The 25,190-nt window shown below is 41.5% G+C and overlaps 1 protein-coding gene, 1 long non-coding RNA gene and 1 other non-coding gene across 4 annotated transcripts in view; 1 reads left to right on the forward strand and 2 right to left on the reverse strand.

Moving 5' to 3' along the window:
* Positions 1-25,190, reverse strand: part of Fam184b (family with sequence similarity 184 member B) — a 105,626-nt gene that overhangs the window by 69,816 nt on the left and 10,620 nt on the right. The gene's annotated exons all lie outside the window — the stretch shown is intronic.
* Positions 2,013-2,607, forward strand: LOC144366492 (uncharacterized). The gene is made up of 2 exons (XR_013425554.1): positions 2,013-2,198; positions 2,384-2,607. It is a non-coding gene; the product is annotated as an uncharacterized LOC144366492 (long non-coding RNA).
* Positions 24,109-24,213, reverse strand: LOC120892461 (U6 spliceosomal RNA). The gene has a single exon (XR_005737184.2). It is a non-coding gene; the product is annotated as a U6 spliceosomal RNA (small nuclear RNA).

Raw genomic sequence — 25,190 nt, forward strand, 5'->3', positions numbered from 1 at the left:
CCTGAGAGTAGGACATGGTCAATGGGGACTCACCATTGCAAAGCCTGCTGGCTTTGTGGGGCAGAGTCATGACAGATGAACCTTTTGTCCAAAAGCACAACATTGGGCCAGACAACTAACAGGCACACAGTAGATCCTAAGTAAGAGGTGTTAGTATGGGTGTTTGTTACTCCCCACTGTATCCTCAATACCTGGCAAAACCCTAGCCCAGAATTCAACAGGTGGCAAGGAGTGAATGAGTAAGTGATGAAAAAGAAAAGAAGAATTCTGAATTCCAGAGAGGAGGCACCAGTCAGATGTGTTATACCGAGAGGGACTTATTCAGAACTGCCTGGAAGAAAAGGCATGTCACTACTGGTTAAAAATAAAAATGCAATTTGGGTATTTTACACATCCCAGAGGGTAAAGTCAGAAATCGGTAGAAACAGTTCCTCAGTGAGAATTCAGTGAGCACCCCGAGTCCAGAGCGCTTTTCACTTGGTTCAAATCTGGTAGCTGTCTGTGAGGTTGCATGAAATCCTATTAACACATTCTGAAGGTGAGGAGCTGGGAGGTTGCCAAGGTGGAGCGGGATAATAGAGTTACGTGTAAAGTCATCTCCATTTTCACAAATGGTGACAGTCTCCTTTCTCTTGGATGAGTTCCCTGAGCCAATCTTATACTCTCTGTCAGTGCTGGAGGGTAGAAAATGAATTTTAGTATGTGCTCCTGAAGAGCCTTTCATTATTTATGAAAAGGGAAAAAAGATCCAGTGGTTATGAAATAAGGCCTTTGTAGCATGTCTTGGCAGATCTTTTTTGTCCATTAAAAATGTGTGAAATCTCTTTTAAAATAATTACTTTTTTTTAGCAACTGAATCCTAGCTAGGTGCAGACTTACTAATCAGGACTCTTCTAGGTATGAAAACAGAAGCCCACATCTACTAGCTTGAGTTAAAGGAAATGTATGGGTTCGTGCATGGGAGAAGCCCAGAGCCATTGCTAACATCAGGTACAAGCTCTTAAATGGTGTCATCTTGACTCCATCTCTTTCTATGTCAAAGTAAAACTATTCCTCTGCACTGACTTTATTCCTTGGTAGAGTCTGGACAACATAGTCATAGGCTGCTTTCAGATTAAATTTTACCAGCTCAGCATACTCTTGGAGAGAGAACTTGTCTCTGACAACAGTTCCAACAAAACCCTTAAAGCTAACACATGTCTAATGCTGACTGGTCCTTGTGGTCAGTGGGGTGGACGCATGGCCTGGCTACTTTCATGTCATGTGGGGACCAGGGGAATGGGATGGATCTGCCTCAATCACATGGTCTGAAGGTTGAGGCTATCCATGGCCAGTATTTCAAAGGAAATTAGAAGTCTGGGCCCAGAAGAATGGGTGCTATGTCAGTAAGAACAAGTGTCCATCAAGCTGATGTTCATGACTCTTCTAAGTAAACCCAATATAGTTCACTGGCACCAGCACCAGAACTGGAGGAGATAGAATAAGAAATAAGGACTTGGTTCCTACTTTGACACAAAACATGAGAAACACAAGAGCACCTGAAAGGATCATATAATACATCCAGCCAAGAAGATGGTGCAGGCTGGGAGGGCTGGCAGGAGGCCCAAGGCCAGCCAACAAACGACCAGAGTTCCGAGGCTCAGCTCTGCCCTGTCAAGCACTGCGACCTTAAGTAGGTCCCTTAACCTCTCTAGAAAATGAAATTTCCTCTCCTAAGAAATGAAATGGTCAAACTAAACTGGCATTTCCCAAAGGGAATAGATGTGAGTCTATGGTCAGATAAGCTTGGGAAGTGTTTGCAGCTCTGTTAAAACACAGTTGTTTTTCTCTCTTTACCCCAGCAGTTGGCCATTGAGTTCTTTTGTTATCAAAATAATAATCATTATTATTCCAATTAATATCCTCATAACACATTTTGGGAAGTGCTGGGCCTAGAGTGCTTTAAGACCTTGAGTTTGGATCTCTGTTTGTTAGTGTCAAGGGCACGTGAGATCAAGTCCTAGAAGAGCTTATTGATTTGCTGGTTGCCTTTCTCTGGACAGAATTAGTGCACACACTGCAGTGACAGCCAGTGTCCTGAGTGGGGGAGAGAATGGGAACCCAAGGACAGCAGCAAGGAAGAGCTCTGGGGACAGAATCTAGGTGGAAGAGTAGAAGGGAGCAAGTGCTACTCCTGGAGAGGTAGGAGGAGAGCTGAGGTAAGACTCAGAGGAGGTGTCTCAGCATGCTAGTAGTAGTTATCTCTAGGTAGTGGGGTTATGGATAATTTTAATTTTGATTTTAAAAAACTATTATTATTATTATTATTGGTATTGCTATTGAATCCAGGATGCTTTCGATAATAATAATAAAAATAAACTATCCTTTTTTTATTTTGAGACAGGCCCTTGATAAGTTGCAGCAGCTGGCCTCAAACTTGTGATCCTTCCTCCTGCCTCAGCCTCCTGAGTTGCTGGAATTATAGGCATGTGTCATGGTGCACAGCTGGAGATTTCAATTTTTGAAAAAATGTTTCTTTGTCATATTTCATAATTCCCTATAACATATGTATAATGGTTTTAATTAAAATGATGAAAGAAAAATTAAAAACTATTTTAAGATTCCAAATCTAAATGAACCAATTAACTATGAAGTTTTTTTCTCTGTCCAGTATTATATTTGATTAAAAGGGAAAGTTTTCTTGTTGATGGCTTTTAAGCTTCTTTCATTGGGATTTTTTTTCATAATCAAGAAGCAACTATAAAGATGACAATTATAAAAAACAAACCATTCTCTATTCCACTTTTCATTTTTCCTTATTGCTACCTACCTTTTTCATTTTTCCTTATTGCTACCTACCTTTTTAATTTTTCCTTATTGCTACCTACCTTTTTCATTTTTCCTTATTGCTACCTACCAATTTTCCTTATTCTTACATCATTTCAGATGGTCTGGATCCTAAGAGATGCTCAGCGTACAAAATTGTGGGCACAGCTAATGCTATGTTCATCCATACTGCAGACAAGAGCACAACCAGAATGCATGAAAAGGCAAGAGGTCTCTTTAGAATGTGGATCATACATGGCACTAAGTCAAACAGATGCTCAGAGAATCCCAGAGTGCTGAATGAAGGACAGGTGATTGTTCATATTAGGTTCCCCAATCCCATAATGCTCAACAAACTAGTTCTGCAGGACATGAATACATGATAATGGTGGTGACATAGCAATGGGATGATACTGATAATAGTGCTAATAATTGCATGAACAACTAACATCACCTGAGGGTTTACAAAGCACTGTGGTAACATTTTTATACACCTTCTCCCATTAGATCCTTTTAACCATCCCAGCGGGTAAGTCTTATGGTTGCCCCAGTTTTACAGATAGGAAAACCAAGACACAGAGAAGTGAGTATTGTGCTTGAGGTTATATGGCTAGAAGGCAATCAGACCATTATTCTACTCTGTTCAGGTTCCAGAGCCTGTGTTCTTCACCACCACAAAAACCACTGAAAGAAAGCAGGAGTGACTCTTCAGTAAAAGTGAACCTGAATTCTATAGTTGGTAGGATCTTAAGTAAAAGTATTGATAGGGAGCAGGCTAAGCTACTATAAGAAGATCCCCCCAAAATATAGAGGGCTAAACAAAGTGGAAATTCATTCTTCTCTCAACAGTCCCCAGGGTGCTGGTGACCAGAACTGGGTGGACCAGTTTAGTGACCACTCAGCTCTGCTACCCTCCATCTTTGTCAGTTCTCAGCATGCACCTTCCATTATCTGGGTCCAAGGCCACTGCTATGCTTGTCACCTTTCCTGTCTGGTAAGAAGGGGAAATAGGGGAGGCTCAGGGTGGGCAGCTGGTGCTTAGGTTGGGGAAGAACTGAAAGGTGCATTCATCACCTCTGCTCACCTCCCTCTGGCCTTCACTAATTCCATGGCCACTTTCAGCCACAAGGAGGCTGAGAAATGCCATCCGGGACTGGGCTGCCTTGTGTCCAGCAAAAGCTAAAGATGGCCCAGTTACCAAAAGAAAAAGAAATACTGGATGTTTCCTCTGAGCCCATTCCTTACAAAGTTATATCTTGGCTTTTACCAAATCTACACTAGCTGTGTTGTATACAAACAAGGAATCTGAGGCTCAGAGAGTGGAAGCTGATATCCCTCATCTCTTCCTGGGAAAATGAATCTATAGCCTGTTCTCTGATTTTCAGTTTAGTGTTCTTTTTTTCTTTTCTTTTTTTTCCCCCTAAATTGAGTCCTCCAATTAAATTGAAAAAGGAATCATGAAATTTCTAAGTTGTACCAAGTAAGCACAGTGACCTTTAAACAATTGATTATAACATTGCTCAGATGTTGAATGGAGGTTCAAAAATAGCTGGAAAAATGTCAAAAAGAAAGATAAATATGTTTGTTGAATTTTAAGCCTGGGGGGAAGTTATCCCCATGATCATTCTCATTTCAAAAATAAATAAATTTTGGCATCAAGAATCCACTGATTTTTACAATCACACAACTTTCATGGAAGTGCCAGGACTATATCTTTATCTCTTGGTTTTCAGTGTTCTTTCTACTGGCCTTGAAGTTCTTCATGAGAAGGACAAAGACTTTCTGAATACTTTAACATTGGAGCCCATAAAACCCCAGGGAACCTCAATCTATCTCCTGGGGAATTATCTACAGAATCTGTTATTTTCTGATCTCTCATTCATAAACCAGTTCAGTTCCAGTTCAATAGCCTCCATTTATAGAAGTCTTCCTTTATCAAGTACCATGTTAGATGCTCAAGGATATACAGATACAGAAGCCACGGTCCCTGCCTCCAGGAGTTTTTAATTTACCAACAAATTGATTAAAACAATTAACCACATAATCACACAAAAGGACATAACAACTGGAAATACAGTGACAACTATTTTATTTATTTCCCCAGAAAACATGATAACCCACACACTATCAGGATCCAGCCAACCCTTGTCTCTGACCACAGGTGTGAATACATGTCCCAGACTGGGCTGATGACTGGCACAGGCCAGGCAAAGCCCCTCCTGGGAGTTATTCCCTGAGGTTAGAGAGAATATTTCATCTCCTTATTGGGTCTGAATGTTAGAGATATGCAAACTCACTGACCTGTGACCTGTTCTCTATCACATGGGAAAAGCCTGTTATTAGTAGGAAGAATGACCCTGCCAGGCAGACCAGTGTGGAGATGTGAGTAGGAGAGATAGGAGTAGGAGAGATGTGTCTCACAGCAGTTTGTACCCATCATCATCATCATCATCATCATCATCATCATCATCATCATCATCAATGCTTGTAATGTTTACTTTATGCTAGGAATAGTGCCTATATAATACTAACAATAGTAATGCTAATAAAATAATAGTAGTATTATTCTCCCTTACAGAGGAATAAACTGAGAAAAACAAAGAGGACTAATAATTTGTCACATATCACAAAGCTAGTGAAAGAACTGGGCCATGAACCCAAATTTGTCTGACTCTAAAATCTTAGTTCCTTCCCCTGCAACATATGGCCCTGTGCCTGCAAGGATCCAACTCTCTGAATTAAGTCAGATGGCTTGAGTCTCCTGTATGGAACCATCTTCAAATATTCATACTGGATTTGATTCTGGGAGCTTCTTCTCTGTGTTGGCTCCTGGACCAGCCCTGTCCTTCCTTAATGACTGTGGGTGGAGTCCACGCTCCAGGCCGAGGAGTCCCAGGTGCCCAGTGCAGAGTCAGCCTCCTCAGATCCCTCCTCCATCCAAGGTAGCCGGCCAGCACCACATCTCCACAGGTGTCCTTATTCTAGATTCAGGAAGATGCAAGGGTGGCCAGGAAGCAGACATCTGGGGGAGCATTCTAGGCCAGGGCAGCATGGCAAAGCATGAAGATAAAAAGAGCCTGGCTCCAGCCCCAGGTATACTTTTTATAGAAAGAAGATAAAAACTTCATATGTGTTACAGCTACTGTTATTGGGGGACGGGGTGGGGGTGGGGTGTGTTCTACTAGGTATAACCAAACCTAAACTTAAGTAATAAAAGTCCCTTTGTCTTTCTCCTGCTCCCTGTTTTATGGTGTCTGGCATAAAACAGAAGCTCATAAAAAAAATTAAAAAAAAAAAAAACCTGCTGAATCAAATAAATGGGTGTAAGTCAAATAATTCACACCTTAAGGACAATAAAAAATGAATATTACTCATACACATATAAACATAGTAGATATTTCTAGTTCTGAGAATATTTGGGGGATAGCTAGGAATGTTTCACTGTAGCTTTTATTTTTTAATTTTTTTTTTGTAGTTGTAGATGAACAGAATGTCCCTTTTTATTTATTTTTATGTGGTGCTAAAGATCGAACCCAGCACCTTACACATTCTAGGCAAGTGTTCTACCACTGAGCTACAACTGCAGCCCCGTAGCTTTAAAACAAAACAACACATTTTTAGTTGTAGATGGACACAATACCTTTATTTTATTTACTTATTTTTATGTGGTGCTGAGGATTGAACCTAGAGCCTCCCGTGTGTTAGGCAAGCACTCCACCATTGAGCTGCAACCCTAGTCCTTACTGTAGTGTTTACAACCTGGTTGGTCTGTTCTTTTACTCCTCCCTGATTGAAATAAAGCACATAATCTCACCTTGGGAAGAGTGCTGTTACCAGGTTGGTTTCATTGTTCAAGTCACAAAAGATAGACAAGGAAGAGTGGCAGCTGCCTAGGTGGAAGCAGGCTAGGAGGGATGAGTGAGTGGTTTTGAGATTATACTTATTTAATATTTATAAAAGATAACTGTCATCAAGAGCCAACCTCCAGGCCCCCAGGTGCTTTGTATCATAAAGCCACATGAGGGGGGGTTATGTTTTATATCATGTATTTCTTTTTCCATCACAGCAGTCTACACTGTCAGCTCCACACGAAAAGCAAGCTGCAAGTCGTTGTTCTTAAACTGGATTCTTGTAGCTAGTGGGAACAAGCAGCTAACCCACCATTTTTTCTTCAAGGATATGCTCACCACCAAATTCTTTGTAAAGAGAAAGAAGTTACCCTTAGAAGATAATAGTATGTCTCTCCTTATGCACACGTCTCCCTTTTGATCAATCATTTAGCAAACATTTATGGAGTGTCCACTATGTGACAAGCTCTGCTCTTGGTATTGGGGACATGGTAAGCTTAAAACAAACTCAAGTCCTTGCACGCACAAAGCTAACATTCTAGAGGGAGAGTCAGAAAATAAATAAAGGTTAAATAATTAAACAATTTGTTAGATAGTGACAAGTGCTAATAAAAAGAATATAAGCAAGGAAGGAATATTTCAGGGCATGGAGTTGCAATTTTACACAGGGTGGTCAAGAGAGGCTTCTTTAAAAGAGTAACATTTGAGTAAAGATCTTGCAAAGATAAAGAGTAGTGAGGTATTTGAAGGAGGAGCATTCCAGGCCAGAATTCAAGAGCTAAGTCCTAGCCAACATGGATGAACCTGGAGGACATTTTGCTGAGTGAAATAAGCCAGTCACAGAAAGGAAAATACTGCATGACTCCACCTGCATAAAGAATCGACACATTCAGAGAATCAAAGAGTAATATGGTGGTTACCAGGGAGCTGTGACAGGGGGAAATGGGGAGTTTCCCCAGGGGTATAAAGTTTTACAAAGCAAGATGAGTAAGTTCTAGAGAATGGTGGCATAACATTGTACCTATAGTCAACAATAATGTGTGGTACACTGAAATTTTTGCTAAGAGGTTAAATCCCTTGTCAAGTGTTCTTACTGGAATCATTTATTATTATTATTATTTTAAGACCAGGTCCTACAGGCATAGGGAACATGTGGTATTGGTGGTTTCACAAGGAGGTGAGTGTGGATGGGGAAGAGGGGACAATGAGAGGACAGGGAGATGTGGCAAAGGTCCTTTAGGTCAATGAAGAACTTCATTTCATCCCTGTGAGACAAGAAGACCTGTAGAGTTTTGAGCAGGGGGACAGGATCTGATTCACATTATACAAACAGCACTCTGGCTGCGGTGCTGAAACAGGGGAAGCTGAAGACTAGTCAGGAGACCTTTCTCTTTTGGGTCCCCAGACACCATCTCCTGTCAGCCATTTCCTCCTATTCTCCTCTTCATTCCTTCAGTGGCCCCAGCTTATCTTAGAACCAAGAACCATCCTGTGTTCCCTCTGACTCCATTCAGACGCAATATTTGGAATCTTTAATCACACTAGATACTACTGTCGCAGATTCCTACCCAAGTAAAACAGCAAAGAAAAATAGTTTCTAGAGTCTTGATGGGGAGAGTAAAAATGAGCCTCTGTTCTCCTCAGTGGTTTGGTCTGGACTTCTTGAGGTGTAAAGTAAACAAACTCACTTTCTATTGCTAGTTAACAAATCACCATGAACTTAGTCACTTAAAATAAGTTCTGTGTATCAGAAGTCCAGGTGTGGCACAGTTGAGTTTTTTGCTTAGAATCTCAAGGACTGCATGAAGCCAAGGAGTTGTTCTGGCTAAGCTCAAGTCTAAAGACCCCGGGGGAAAACCTGTTTCCAATAAATTAAGTTCTGTGGCTGTGAAACTGCCATCAGGGGAATTCTCTAAGCTCCTAGAGGGTCCCTTCATTCTTTAGTCTATAACCTCTCCATCTCCCTCACTGAGCTTTTCTCACTTCAAATCTGATTTATTTTTAATCCCTAGACTCAGCTTTATGGGCTCATGTGATTAAGTCAGGTTCACCTGAATAATCTCCCTCCCTTAAAGTCATTTTATTTGGGACCTTGATTATAACTGCAAAATCCCTTACTGCAATACCTAGATTAGTGTTTGATGCAATAACTGGGAAACGGTGTGTGGTCCAGGGGCTAGGAATTTGGGTCATCTGAGAAATCTGCCTACTACTCCAAGTGAAACAGAATACACTGACCCATGTTTCTGAGGAAGCTCCCAGTGCAGGAGGCACTAGGCAGGGTCCTGGGGACTAGGACTAAGGACACCATGTGCCCAATACAAATATACAAACTCTCTCTCCACTCACCTCTCAGTGCTGCCGGATTCTACTTCTCTTTATTCGGAGGAGTTGCTCCTCTCATGTAACAAGAAATAGGAAATTACCACCCTACCTTGCAATTATAGGTTTGCCATTCAAGTAAGAAGACAATTTCTTTCTTCTAATGTTTGAATTTTAAACTCAAGAGTCTAGTTGGCCCCGCTTAAGTCATGACTGAGATGGGAAGACAGGAAGTACAGCATTGAGATTGAGGACCCTATGCAAGTGTCTTTGGAAAGGGGAGGAGGTATGCTGTTCAGATTTCCCTTCAAGGAAACCTGATGTGGGGAGTATATTTAGTTGCCAGCTTCTGTCTTTCACACCTTTTGATCCACAGAGATATTCACAACAAAGTAATGACTCCTCTTAAGCTACTTCTAGCCAACAACTAAGCCTGTTGCGGGCAGCAAGACTGGGCTATTTCTGCCCAGCATGACCCCTCTCATCTTCAGTCTTCGTTCCGGAACTCCTCATTGGCCTGGCCAAGACTTTTTCGTGGGTGTATGGCAGCCTGAGGACTTTCCTATTGGGAAAGCTAGCTTTGCATCTCTGTGACCAAATACCAAACAAGAACAAGTTAGAGGAGGAAAGATTTATTTTGGCTCCTAGACTCAGAGATCTCAGTCCCTCTTCAGCTTTCTCCACTCTTTTGGCCCTAAAGTGAGGCACAACATCATGGCAGAGGGCATGATGGAGGAAAATTTTTTCAACTCACAGCAGCCAGGAAGCAGACACAGAGAGACAGAGAGAGAGAAAGAGACCAGGACAGATATAGTCCCCAAGGACACACCCCAGTCATGCCCCAACTGCCTACTGTTACCACCCAGAAGCGTATTCAAATTATTAAGCTGCCAGACGAATTAACCCATGGATGAGGTTAGAGCCCTCATGATCAGATCATTCCTTAAAAGCCCTATCCCGGGACATTGCTGCATTGCCAGCATGTGAGCTTTTTTGGATGCCATTTCAGACCCAAACCATAACGCCCATGGACTCCACTCCTTCCTTCTCCTCTCACAGGTGTCAGACCTGCAGCACCGTCAATGGATGCTTTCTGTCTCCTCCTGTTCCCTCCTATATTATCTTTTAGAGACATTTCTCCCCGTAAATCTCTTGCACATCTAAATCAACTTGGTTTCCAATTTGGGGATGACTGAAATGGACACAGGTGGAATCCTTTATTTAATCTCATCTGTAGCATTGAAGTTATTGACCTGAATTTCTGCGGTCCCTTCTTCCTCCCAACTTCTACCTGTTTTTTTAAGATTCTAGAATATTATCCCCATTTTATCAAAGAGAAAAATTAGAAACATATATTTAGATCTCTGATCCACAGCTCTTTGGGGCCTATGATTCTTTGTTAGACTTGGCATTTGTCACTATAAAGAAACTCAGCGTTGATGACATCTTCTTAGATACGGTAAGTAATTCTGCACAGTTCCTCCACAGTGACTCTACATAATGATGTGAGCCACTGTTTTTCCTCAGCCAATGGTTCTTATAATTCAGCATACAGAATTGTCTTTTCAGAACTCTTTGGAAAAGGCACTTCCTGAATCCAACCCTCTGAGAACTTTGTTGAAGAGGAGGGTAGCTCCTGAGACTTTGCCTTTTTTGAAGCTCCCCTTTGATACGGGTAGTACACAGAATAAAGTCCGTAAAATGTTGATATACAATAACTTAAATTCAAAATTTCCTTAATTTTTATTTATTTTTATTTTTTTTTTAAAGAGAGAGTGAGAGGGGAGAGAGAGAGAGAGAGAGAGAGAGAGAGAGAGAGAGAGAGAGAGAATTTTTTTTTAATATTTATTTTTTAGTTCTCGGCGGACACAACATCTTGGTTGGTATGTGGTGCTGAGGATCGAACCCGGGTCTCACGCATACCAGGCGAGCGCACTACCGCTTGAGCCACATCCCCAGCCCCTTAATTTTTATAAAAGTCACTTTTCTGGTTATCTATAATGTGTTGTGAGAAGCCATGGAAGTCACTGATTATGCATGGTGGAGGGCAGGATGTGCCAAGGTGATTTCTTATAGCCGGTAACATTACAGCAGGTCGTAAAAAGTGAGAAGAGATTTGTTCCTCAGGCAGCAACGTGGTGAAGATATTCTCAGTATGTTTAGACAACAGCTGGGAAGCCGAGGAGTCTGGAGTTGGTCACCATGGAAGAAATGACTATGGGAAGCAATATAAACCTCGGGCTTATCTATATTTCTTTAATTTACAGATCTATAATGTGAGTAGGGGATGTCACTTCAGAATTTCAGGGGATAGTTTTTTTTTTAACTAAGCAAAACGAAGTAAACAAGAAGTTGAGAGGGAGTCTGAAGTACAAAGGCTATTTGTTTTTTTCTCCCCCAGCATAATATATGCCAGTACTTAGAATGACACTTGATAGGAAATTCTCTGTGACATTGTAAAATGTCCACTCTTGATCTTTTGGGGTGTGCTATATTCTAGAGTATCTCACAGACCCAGGAGGGTACAAATAACTCACTGGCCTTTGGCAACTGCCTACCCAACTGGAACCACCTAAACTCTCTGCCTCCCAAAGTTAACTTGGCCCCAAAGATCCAGGTATCAGTAGGGCATCCTCAGAAGGGTTCAGCGTCCTTTGGTCCACTGTCAGTTCTGGAGTTGATCCACGGTTATCCTTAGATTTGACATATGGCTTTGTCCCTTCAATATTTCTGTGTAATTTTTTTTTTTAGAATCATTCTATTTTTCACTATAAGGTAGTATATGAGGTAAAAACAAATCAAAAGAATAATAATAAAAACTGTTCCAAATTAAACATTCTTCTTATTTTTTTTAAAGAGTACATACATCCTGCGACTTCAGGTAGTTAAGGACCTTCTGAAGTGCATCTCTAATGTCATAATGTCTGTGGACTCTAGTTCAGGAATTCATGGGATAAATAAAAAGGAAGCCAGAAAAGATCAGAAAAGAAAGGACTGTGAATGGAAATGGATCTAAAGTTGAACTGTTAGTATGAACTATATGTTCTTATTTGTTGCCTAGAACATAATAAGCTTAATATCATTGCATAACCTTAAAAACTCAGTTTCATTGTCTTAAAAGGTAAACATGGGTGCATTACCCTAAAGAAATAAAAAGTAGAATAAAAAACCATCTCTGATCCCACTAGAATGAAGGAACAGTCACACCAACATGCTGGTGTGTCTCCTGCCAGATCTCTTTTGTACATATGTACTTTAAGGCATTTATTTTCATACCTATACTCATGGTTTGTCTTCAATTTTATTTCCTAATTTTTACATTTACCATTGTAATATCAGTGTCTTTCCTTCATAAACATCACACTTAATGCTGACATAAAATTACATCATTACTTCAAGAATATTTTATTGTTATTTATACCTATTGATGGAAATGTTATTTTCAATGTCGTCTTATAAATGATGGTGTTTAGAAAACAAGATCTGTATTAAAGCTTTATTCATAGTTTGGATTTTCTTTTAGAAGAGACTCTCAAAGCAGAAATTGAGTGGGTAAGGGTACAAACATCTTTAAGAGTCATCACACATATTGTCGAACTGCTTTTGAAAATAGTCATACTGTTTCGTCTTACCACCAGCCTAAAATGGTATCTGCTTCCTCACACCCTCACCATCATTGTGTATCTTATTCTTTAATCATACTTGTTGGAAAATAATTATTGATTTAATGCTTATGATTCTATTTTAATTTTACAAACCTTGACCCTAGGGATGCCAGTAAGACATTACAAAATCAGTGTTACATATATGCAAAAAAAGAGACTAAAACATTTTATAGACATTCATAAAAGAAGCTTTTTTTTTTTTTTTTTTTTTGGTACCGGGTATTGAACTCAGAGGCACTTGGCCACTGAGCCACATTCCTCAACCCTATTTTGTATTTTATTTAGAGACGGGTTCTCTTTGAATTGCTTAGTGCCTCACTTTTTTCGAAGGCTGGCTTTGAACTTGCAATCCTCTTGCCTCAACCTCCTGAGTTGCTGGGATTACGGGCATGTGCCACTGTGCCCAGCTAGCTTTATTCTTTTTATTATTCATGCTTCATATTCTTATATTTTAATGTAGAGTCTCACCTATATCACTGTTGACATCTGGGGTCGAATAATTTTTTGTTAATGTGGGTTGTCTGGCTGGTAGCAACATTCTAGTCTCAGCAGAGATGTGGCTCCAGTGAGATCCAGTCTATTGACGGAGGTCAGCCTAGACTGGAAGACTAGAGAGTGATTCTGGTCCTAAACAATCAAGCAAGCAAGTTCAGAGAGGTGCAAGTATGGTGGGATAGAATCTGCAGCTTGAGGGCCAACATGAATTCCAAGCCCACCATGAACAGTAACTGTTGGTACAAAATGACTGGCTGCATTTTCATTGGGGAGGACTGAAGTTGGAAGCCTTTATTGTACTAGTAGCTTGGAGGAACTATAATAGGTAGAACTGATTGGGGTAGTGCTGCCACTGAAGAGTTTGATGGTACAAGGGAAGGAACCAGGGATTTGGAACTGGGGTTTAATAGGTTAATGGGTGAACATGGGTGCATTACCCTAAAGAAATAAAGAGTAGTTGGTTAAGAGGAAAGATAGAGGAGTGGCTGCTAAAAATGTTGGATGGGCACAGGAGGTAATACAAAGGATGGATGTTTGGGTGGTTCCATAGGATGGATGGATTAAAGAGAAATGGGTTATTAGATGAACAAATGAGTAACAACAACGTTCTGAGTTTTTCTTTTATCACAGAGAGTTGTGTTCTTAAAGTGGGAAGGAACCTCTAGAGATCTCAATAGGCTACATTGCCTTTTTAAGTGTTCGCCCTATTTCCAGGATTGAGGATAGAGGTGCATCCCAAAATAGGATCACAGAAGGAGTCTCAGGGCATTGCACCACTCTACCACACAGAATTTGCAGAAGCTTTTTTTTTTTTTTTTTAAAGGACAGAAAGATACCTTCTACAAGTCAGGTATGTAAATGAGAATTGCAGATGAATTCCCAGAATGATATATGACTGCACTCATACATCTAATATTATCACCAAAAAAAGCTTTGGTCTGCATGAATCCAAGATAGCTGTACTTGTTAAAATTAAAAGAACACCAAAGACTCAGGCAGTGAACATACTTCTCAACTGGAATGCAGTGTGATCGACACCCTTATTCCTCTCTTAACTTCATCATTTGCCCTTGAAGGTAGTAGTTATTTCTAATTTGTCTGCAGTGCTTTAGCCTGCTTATACATCCTTCAGTTTGCAATGCCAAAATGTCCTTTTAACTTCAGTAGCTGGGTTTTTCATGAAGTTTCCTCTCAAATCTGTTCGACCCCTGCCCTGACATTTTGTCATCCCTCTACCCAACAAATTGGTCCCCCTCCTTTACGCTCCACTACATTCCACACAGCCCTCCATTTCTCCATTACACCCAGTGATGTCTATTTGCAATTGCTGGTTTTTCAAAAGCTCACATGTGAGAAATGCAGGAACACTCAGAGGTGAAATGATTAGATTATGAGAGCCTCAATCTAATCGGTGGATTAGTCCACTGATGGATTATCTGGGTGGTAACTGTAGACAGGTCGTTGTGGCTAGAGGAAGTAGGTCACTCAGGGTATGCTTTTGGAGTTTATGTTTTGTCCCCTGGCGAGAAGAATCCTTTCTCTGCTTCCTGGTTGCCATGTCCTGAGCTACTTTCTTCTACCCACCCTTCTGCCTTCTACCCTTTTATCATACCCCCACTAAACCTTCTCTATTAACCTGCTGTGTGACCTCAAGGAAAGCTCAGAACCTCTCTAGTCTCCATTCTGTAAACTGGTGAAATGACTAAATTATTTCTACGTTATTTCCAGCCCAAGAAACACAAAGGACTAAACCTTTCCCTTTTGCTAGTATTAACATGAAGGCAGAACAATCATGGCAGAAGGGTGTGGTGTGGAGTTGGCCAACCATGGACTGAACCTCTGAAACTGTGAGCTAAATAAGGTTTTCCTTCTCTATGTTGTTATTATCTGGTCTTTTGATTACAGGGACAAAAAAGCTGACTAAAACAACTGCTAACCACACACACACACACACACACACATACACACAATCTGACAATATGTGCCTCTTGATGGATGTTCACAACAGTTCCTATGAAGTTTTCTTGCTGAAAATTTGAACCCAAATCTAACCAGTTTTCTAGATATAACTACCAACTTATAGGAAATATCGTGACAGGACAATGTATTAAAGAACATCTAAGGGTGCAATCAGCAAAATCCAAACTTTTGGAAATTATAGGCAATGAGTATGTATGTGTGTAAAGAGACACCTACAAAACACTAACAGACATTATCAACCAATTGGAACATATAAATTCTTATTTAATTCTGATTTCAAAAAAAAATCTGTAAAAACACTGAGACAAAATTATGTAAGTACTAGAAAAATGTTGGTTAAATACAAACACTGACCAGATATTTTGTAATATTAGAGTTTCTATTGTTTTTTCAATGTGCTAATGGTAATGTGGATGCGCTATAAAAAGAATGCTTTTCTTTCAGAGATGTACACTAAAATATTTATGGACAAAATACTTTAAATTTTTTTTTATTATTTATTTATTCGTTTGGTGCTGGGGATCGAACCCAGTGCCTCACACATGCTAGGCAAGTGCTCTACCACTGAACTACAACCCCAGCCTGGATAAAATACTTTTGAGAGTGCTATAAAATAATTGGATGTAGGGAGGTAGGTACTGATCTAAATGAGGCAAGATTCACATGCATTGGTGATTTTGGAGGCTGAGCAACAACCCTTTCTAATGTTATATATATTTTAAATTTCATAACAAATTGTTGTATAAACAACAACAAATATATTGTTTGAGAGCACATGGTTTGTATAACCAAAATCACACCAAGAAATTTAGATGCAAGGAATTCTGAGAAATACAATTTTCTTTTCAGTCTCTACAGCACACTCTGGAATTGGGTAGAATATGTGTGTGTTAGGTAATCAATAGTGTCCACTCCTAAATTTATAATTCCAACTGACCTCTCATTTGAAGGACTATTAAAAATATCCCACTGCCTTCTTGACTTTTAAACTTGGATGTCTCACAGGACTCCTAAACTGAGCATGCTCAAACTAGAACTACTGATATTCCTCTACTCCCACTAAACATTCTCTATTAACCTGCTGTGTGATCTCAGGGAAAGCACTGAACCTCTCTAGTATTCATTCTGTAGAAGGGTGGAATGACTAAATTATTTCTATGTTATTTCCAGCCCAAGAAACACAAAGGACTAAACCTTGTTCCCTTTTGTTAGCATTAACTTAATTATATGTTGGTTTTTAAAATAGGCCACCTTAAAAGGGACGTAGCTGGTATATTTTTAGAAGCAGCAATGCTTCATGAGAGATATGAGTGTCACTTTAGCCATCAGGGATCATTTATTCAGCATTGGCAGCAAGTTCAAACAGCCCAGAGTTGCTTTCAGTATGGGCTGTGCATCCTAGAGCCAACTAGCCACGCAACTAACCAACCACCTGCCTGCCTCCCTGGAGCCACAGCCAAGGAGCTGTCTGTGCTGGGAAGATAATGTAGAAGGCCGGTTTTCTCTGGTCCTGGCTTTTGTGTCTGTTTTAGAAGTGTGACAGCTGCAATTTTTTTTCCAAGGCAAGAGGAAGAGATGGTTTGACCTCTAATGCCTACTGAAGCATCTGCAGAAGGCTGCGTTGTCATTTTTATTGCATAAGTGACGGTGCTCCCACAGAGAAGTGAAAGGGGTTATAAATAAGATTCTTGGAGGCTGTTAAATGGCACTTAGCAGGAGGGAGGCCCGAGTGACAGCTGCACACTGCTAAGGGATCACAACAACATACCTCTTTCCGCAGGACTTCACAGTTAAGAAACACTGGCACGTGGATCATGCTATTTGACTATTTCACTTCTTTTTCTCTCTCTGCTCAGGTGGTTTACCTGGTTGCAGAGGGTTCATCTTTTGGCTTCTGTACTCTCCAGTCCCTTCTAATGCCACCTTCTTGCTTTGGCTTACTGATAAACTCATTGTTCCAATGTTCTGCCCTTCTCCTGTTAATGCTGTCCCATGGTGGACACTGTCTTTCTTAAAGATCACCTTCATAGGGGTCTGGAGCAGCACACTTTCTGCAGCATTGGTGGAGGTTTACATGCAAAGTGTCACAGCTCACCAAGCAGCGTACACTTGATATTGGGCTCTGGGTTCTCAAAGATCATTCAATAGAATCTTCAGCCATTCTCAGCAGTGATTTATAGCTGTTCACGTGGCATTTAGTTACCATTCTACACATCATGGTGGATATTGGTTCCAATACCTGAACAGTGAGGAGTCTAAGGAATCTGTTAGGTGACTTTTGGAGGCTCCATAAGGGCTGTGGCAGACACTGATGTGACTCAGGCATTACTACACAGCTGGGCTCTTTCACTACATCACGCCGAGTTCCCTAAACAACCCAGCATTTCATGAAATGCTCACTTTGTTAGTAATTCATGTATAAATTCTCACCTGAGCCTAGAAACACCCCATGGAGGATGTGGAGATTAATACCTCCATTACTAAATTAATCAATTCATCAATACTGTAGATGAAAAACTGAAGCTCTAGAAAACAATAAAGGTTCAAGATCAACCCTATGCTCAAATCCAGGCCTCTGACACCAAGCCTTTCTGGTGGCCCCCATTCCCATTCTCATTCTCTCTCTTTCTTTTTTTTCCTCTTTCCCCAAATAATTTATTATGTATTATTATTACACAGGCTATGCATGTAGCATTGTTTGGTATTGCTAGTTACATGTGAAATGTTCTTTTAATTTTCAGAGCACTTGAATCCTAAAAGACTTCTGGGAAATTAGGACTCTAATCCTAGACTCTTCAGAAAATCTGACTTACCAGAAAGGGCCAATACAGTGTTGCATATTTGCATAAGAGTCAATTGGGTTTTCTGTAACAAATGTCCTTTCTCCAGAGGACTCTGGGATTTCCAGTTGAGTCCTGCCATAGTAAACCGAAGGCTCTTCAAAATCAATGCCAAAGACTGCTTCAGCTCTGAATGATCAAGGACTTTGCCCTAAGTCAGCAGTTTTCAACAGCTTCGAACAGCACAGCACTCTGTCCCTGACCAGGAGAAATCTGGCATTATTTGGAGACATTTTTGGTGGCTACAACTTGGAGAAGGTCATTGGTATTTGTGACTTCAGGCCAGGGATACTGCTAAACATCCTATATTGCACAGGAAACCCCTACAATCAGGAGTTCATTGATCCCAAATGTTAGTAGTGGCCAGACTGAGAAGCCTTGCCCCAAACCTAAGGTAATACCTCGACTGGCCCCTGGTTCACTATCAGTAGGAAGGGCGCTCAGGATGGTGGCCCTCATGTGTTATCTGACCTAGGTGCTCAGAAACCTCAGGAACAAGCATCTTGTCCCCCCAGAGAAGGGACTGTAAGAAAACTGAAAGCCTGAGAAGGCCCTTAAGGCTCTCACTAGGACAGCTGGAAGCCAGAGGGAGAGGCGTCTTCCCCTTCCAGGCTGCTCACTCTGTAACAGTCAGCAGATGCAGCTGAGGAGCTGTTCTTCCCAAGGTGGACCCCAGGAACAGCAGTGAAGAGGCAGAAATGGCTTATACATTCACACCTGGCAGCCCTAAGGAAGTCATTCTTGTTCAACAAAGTCATAAGGGTGGGGCTCAAACTAAAAAGGATTGGTATCCTTTTTAAGAAGAGGAAGAGACCCCAGAGCTCTTTTTCTCTCCCTGTGTGCACAGAAGAGAGGCCACGGGAAGACACAGTGGGAAGTCTGCAAGTCAGGAAGAGACCCTCACCAAAAATCAGCCCTGCCATGCCCTGATCTGGGACTTCCAGCCTCCAGAAAGGTGAGAAATAAACATGGGGTTGTTTAAGCCATGTTGTCTGTGGTTTTCTCTCATGGCAGCCTGTGCAGACTCATACACATCTGCACCAAGCTCTCTGCACCAGGCTGCTAGCCCTGGGCCACCATGGTTCTGGCATCCAGACTAACAATGACTAGTTCAGGCCTCAGTCCACCTCACCTCTGCACACAACCTGTCCCTGGTAAACACTCTTTCCTCATTAAAGGTTAATGGCTCTCATCCTGGGGTTCTGAAGCATCTCCCTCACTTGAGTCTCCTCTTAACCTCTCTAAAGTTTCCTTCATGGGCTAGCAATCCCTGAGGTTCTATTTTGATGGCCTTCTCTTCTCACTCTGCAAATTCTCTCTAGGAAACCTGTCAAGAGGCCTGCTCCTATAAGGATCTTGAACTGTATCCTCCATATCAATAAATGAAAGTACTCAGCAGAGAGTTAAGTTTGAACTAAATATTTGCTGAGTAAATGAACAAATATACTTTTTCTAAAAACAATCTCTAGACTAAACATCTTTTCCAAGTTCCAGGTCTACTGCAGAAGTCAGTGACTGCCCACAAGTATGCCACATAAAAATTAAACCCCCGCCCCAAACTCAGTTACCTCCCGTTAGAAGCACTTATTCTCATAGATGTTAACAGTGGCTGACCTGATTGATCCTGACTGAGCTCAGTTGAATGGATCTGCTCTAGGCTTCAAGTGTCAGGTCATTTAGGTCTGGTTCAGGCTAGAAGCCGGGTACTGGTCTGCTCTGTTAGGGCCTGGCTGTAGGGCAGTGGCTACTTTGCCTGCTCTTCTCATGGCAATCACCAATCTGCACCAGCTCAGGCCTCTTCCTGTGTTTACTTCCTTTAACATCCCATAGACCAAAGTCTCAGAGAAGCCCATCACCAAAGGGATGTGGAAGTAATCTCTACCTGCAGGGTTAAAGAGGATGAGAGGAGCAAACAAATATTTGCTAGATATACAAACATACAAACTAGCACAACTATATATCACATTGCCTTGTAAGTCATCTTTGTGAACGTCTTACAGGCTCCTTAAATTCTCTGCTGTTTGCTAAGAATCTGGCAGCCTGCTTACCCACTCCTGTGGCATTGGGTCTTTACGTCCGTTTTCTGCTAGGGGATGTTGCTGAATTTGGACAGAGCACCTACTTCCAACTCCCCACTTCCCTGACTTCTGAACAATTCCACCTGGGGAAACCTCACTGCCCTCCCCTGCCCAGCTGGACAGCTCTCCCAGGATAGGCATGTGCCCCACTCATTCCTGTGTTGTTTTTGGACATTGTCCGTGGTTACTCTCAATTCAGTTCCCAGCTCCCATTTTGTTCAGTGCTAGTTTTTCCCCGACCCGTCAACCTTGGCGACTAAGGTCCCTCCAAGTACTGTGCTTCAGCTGGCCTAAGTCACAGTGAGGAGAGAGGATGCTGCACAGACCTTGTGAATGCTGACCTGCTACATCAAAAACAAGTTTCTCTATATTGGCTCTTCCTGGGGACAGCACCTCTTGGATTTGGCAATGAGTCATGCACGTCTCATGAAAGTGATAATAGGACCCACCAAAAGAGAGACAGGTCAGCAAATGAGTTACTGATTAGCTTTGCTTTTAGTGACCTGGTTTAGATTACAGTCAGTATACATGTGAAAGTGTGTGAGCATGGGCATACTTCTCTCTCTCTCTCTCTCTCTCTCTCTCTCTCTCTCTCTCTCTCTCTCTCTCTCTCTCTCACACACACACACACACACACACACACACACACACACACTCACAGAATACTCAGTTCTAATCTTCCCTCTCATATTTATTTAGGCTGTCGCCAGATAATTTGATAGTCTTCCTCAGGACAAATGGGCCTTGCTCCAGGAGGCTGAGGACAGGAATAGCAAGTCTGGATGAATGCACTTTGGCAGCAAGAAGAGGGAAAGCTTTGCAAGATGAACGTTGGCAGTATTGCTGGCTCTTGCCTGCTGTATTAATTTCTCCCTTAAAAGAAAGCTGACCCGTTTTTTCCAGCCCACAGCCCTAATGGACTCTTATTCAGAGGCCATCCTTCTCCCACATAAAGAGCTGCATTGTATTTAATGATAAGCCTTTTAATGGAATTTTCTATTTCTGGGTCTCTGGGAAAATGCCATTAATGAGTTTGCAAGTGCAAGGAATAGCAGATGTTTGAGGGGCATGCTTTTTCAAGGGCAGACTGCCCTGGCAGGAAAATGAACAAAAAATCAGAAAAAGGTTCTTTTTCACTTCCTTGGCTCTGGCTTGTCCTTACCAAAATGATGATCTACACAATCTAAGTGTTCAAAATGTGAATAGATTACTCCACAAACTCTTCTTTACCCAACACCTAGCTAGATGTTTCTTTCCCTGCCATTACCTATACATGTTTCTGCCATTCTAAACACAATAACATCAGCAGAGTGCACAATTAGACTGATACTGTGTAAATAGAGCAGGGAAACATCCTTCAAACCTGTACTTGGTTAATGTCTGTTTAAGAGACAGAACACAACATGTAGAGAAAGATGGAGAACCGCTCAGGGGAAGTTTAATCCTTGTACTGCCTTGACCAATTGAGCTCTTGCCCACAATCTCACAGAGCTTAGTGTCCTCTTGTGGTCCATTGTTTTTTTCTGTCTCTGTCATCTACTTGTGGAGTCACTTTGTTTCTGACTTCAGGGCTTGTCTTTTGGACTGGCAGGCAGCAATGTGGTATGCAGCAGCATGTTTGTGAAACACAGGTGGCAATTCTCCTGTTAGCCCCCTTCCAGCTCTTGCTGTTGCCCTGGGTATGGGCTATGGTCCCACCATGGTGGAGAGAGAGTTTTCTTCTTCTGATGTATCCTGGTAGGACTTGCTGCTCTCCCACTGCTGCTTGTCCAGGAACTGGGGTTGGTGCAGGGAAATGCTGGGGGGAGAGGGCTATGCTGAGAGTAGGGGTCCTCACCTACAGCCTGCAGAGGGGAATGGCAGGCAAGCTGGCTCCCCCACTCTCTTTTTCCTGACTGCTTGTCTCCTTAGGCAGCTGATGCACAGAAGGTGAGGAGAGGGTGCAAAGGACAGGCTCACTGGCACTCCTTTGTTTGGGGAATGAAAGTGGAAAGACCTGTGGGGATGGGCAGGTTCCAGCTTCTGGATGCACAGGCTTAACTTGAAATGTGCAGCTTGCTTCCCCATATTGTCTGGTGCTGAAGCATCAGCTATGCAGCCATTGCCTCATCAGATTTTCTGGTTACCAAAGATACCCAGGTATCATATGGGTTGTAATCCATGTCAAACATGATTTTCATTATTGTGGGTCTGGGTGGTTGGAGAGTGACTTACTAGAATGAGTCTGTGAATACTGCTCACTGAGCAGAAATGAACTTAGAGGAGTGGAGGTACAAGAAGGCTTGAGCATGTGACTTCAGTGATGGATCAGAAGTGAATGGAAAGCCAGACATAGGTCACATCAGATCAAGGTCACACTATGAGTTGGGTGTTCTTGTTTTTACTTTGCAGATGAATAAACAGGCTCAGGGAAGTTGAACCATTCTGCTGAGGTCCTTCTCTTAAACCTTGGTCCCAAAGTCCTCATTCCCCCAAACCCTCTACCTGGCTCAGACTCACTCATATATTGAGTCACCACCTTCTAGGTATCTATTTAAGACATGGTTGCAACAGACATATCTCTTCAGACAGGCTAATTAAATACATTTTATAATTAGTCCAGTCCCCCATCAGTAAGCTTCTTGTTCCTCCAAAAATTTCTGGCCTATATTCTAAACAGTTACTAGAGGAATTCTCTAAAGTACCTATTCAGATGGGTATTTCACTCATTTTGAATTTGTCTTGAGTCTGATTCCTATAAGATTTTTCTGTTGTTGATGTAAGGGGAAAAATGATGCCTCCCAGAATAAGGCTGTACCCATACAGAGCCATCCAAGAGCACCAGGACCACATAGCAGACTAGACACAGTGAAAGAAAGTATTAGTGAACTGGAAGATCATTCTGAGGAAATTGGTCAGATGCACCACAGAGAATCAAGAAGAAGAAAAAGTAGAACACAGACTCTGAAAGTAAAGAATTACCCCCAATAGTAATGAAAATCTAAGGGGGAGAGAAGGAGGCATGAAAGAGAGCCAATATAGAGCTCATGCCAAACTGATGTTAGCATTTCCCATTCAAGCCAACATGGGGCTTCTCAGACCCTTCCTTGACATTTGAAGAACTGATAATCCAGAGACTCTGGTGCAGAAGAAGTAAGAAAAGGAGAACCAAATAGATGTTGATTGAATGCTATTATGTGTCACATACTGTCCCATATTCTGCTTCACTAAATTGGTCCATTGGCCTCAAGGCTGAAAACTTTGCTCTCATTTCATTACGGAGCAAAGTTTCACTATATTTCATTGGTTTGTGTGCCTTTAGTTGTTAGCACAAAGACATGCACACAGTGGGTGCTCAATAAATACTGTTGAATTAGCATTAACTTTAAGGCTTGCAGGGTTTGGTATCAGGTTCACAGTGACATAGAGGGTAAGAGAAGAATGGATTAAATTCAGAATTGTTTGACTCCAGAGCCTGCACTGATTCCACAAAGCCAGGCACTGTTCTCATGTCTCTTGTTATGGTTTGTATCTTAAATGCCCCCCAAAAGTTCATGTGTGGAAGGCTTGGTACCCAGTGTAGCAGTGTTCAGAGGTGGGACCTCTGACAAGTGATTGCATCACAGGTCTCTGAGCTCACAACTGGATTAGTAGGATTCATACTGGATTTATAACTAAATGCACTATTGGGAGGTGGTAAAAACTTTAGGAGGCGGGGCCTAGTTGAGGGAAGTAGGCCATTGGTCCCTGCCCCCTTTCTCATCCCTGTTCTCTTATTCCTGGAAGATTGCTCCCTCACCTTCTCCTACCACAATGTTCTGCTTTGCCAGAGGCCCAAAACAATATGGCTAAGCAGCCACAGATTGAAATCTCTGAAATTATGAGTCAAAATAAATCTTTCTTCTTTTTAAACCATTTTTTTCCCCTTGGGTATTCTGTAACAGTAAGGGAAAACAAGGTCACTGGCTCAGCCTTCAGTGAGGCACCATGGGACAAGTTTTTGGGAGGAAGCCCCAGCCCCTCTCTCTGACTCAGAGTCCTTACAGCCCATCCCTGAGGCTGAGAGAATAGCTCTCAGCATGGCAAACAGTCTCAGAAAAGTATGAAGTGCTTTACAGATTGTAAAAGCTCCTGCACAGGAACCATGCTAATCTTCTCTATATTGTTCCAATTTTAGTACATGCACTGCCTAAGTGAGCACAGGGCATAACCTTTTAGGAACACCTGCTTAGTACTTATTGTGCCTCAGGAGTCTGATAATAGCACCATTCCTAATGTTAATATCAAGCATTCACAAGTAGGTCTTTCTGCTTCCTGTCCTGAAGTTTTTACAACTAAGAAAAAGGTTTTCTTAGGAAACGGGCAGTGTCTTATACCTGAGAGAATTACTGGAATGTCTGGTTCTACTGGAACCCTGAGTTATGAGAGAAGCATTCATTTCTCTGATACCTTGAGCTACCTGGGAATGTTCTCCAGGAACATCCTTTTTCCATAGAGGCTAAGAACTTCAAACAGATCCATTAAGCAGAATGTGAACAAACAGCTTGGGCTGTGTCTATGTCAATGTAGTTTGAAAGTAATTATTTCTGAAACTACCAGAGTTACTCCCCCCAGGTACTATTCCAGCGTTAGGATTGTAGGAGAAGAGAGCTGTAATACATGCCTTCTACGAAGTCAAGCTTTGCAATTAGCAAGTCAGGACCTCAGCATATCTTGTGTATTGGATTGTTTGTTTTTTTTAAGTAACCACTAAATAATTCTCTTTCTCAGCTGCTCTTTTCAATCTTCCTGGTATTCCTTCATAGGAATCTACTGGCAGCAAAGATGAGTTATGCTCACAGGAATCTTTAGGATTATTTCCAGGAAGTAATCTAGCAATTGTGTAAGGACAGAGGCAAAAGGGGAATCACCACAATATTGATTATAATAATGACCAACTGGAACCAACTAAAATGGCCAATAATGATGGACTATCTCAAGGCAACATCTTTAATCCTTCAGATTATTCAAAGTTTTCAAAGTTCTTGCTTATTATCTTAGCAACATTGTAACTTAATTTTTGTATAAGAGAAGCAGAAAATCTTTCACCAGTACCCATTCAACCATTATTCAATAGTGTCACCTGTTTAGGCCAGTTGTAGTTGTAATTATGTAACCAAACACCATAGTACATCAATT

This window comes from Ictidomys tridecemlineatus, chromosome 9 (genome assembly GCF_052094955.1).
Source record: "Ictidomys tridecemlineatus isolate mIctTri1 chromosome 9, mIctTri1.hap1, whole genome shotgun sequence".
Taxonomy (NCBI): domain Eukaryota; kingdom Metazoa; phylum Chordata; class Mammalia; order Rodentia; family Sciuridae; genus Ictidomys; species Ictidomys tridecemlineatus.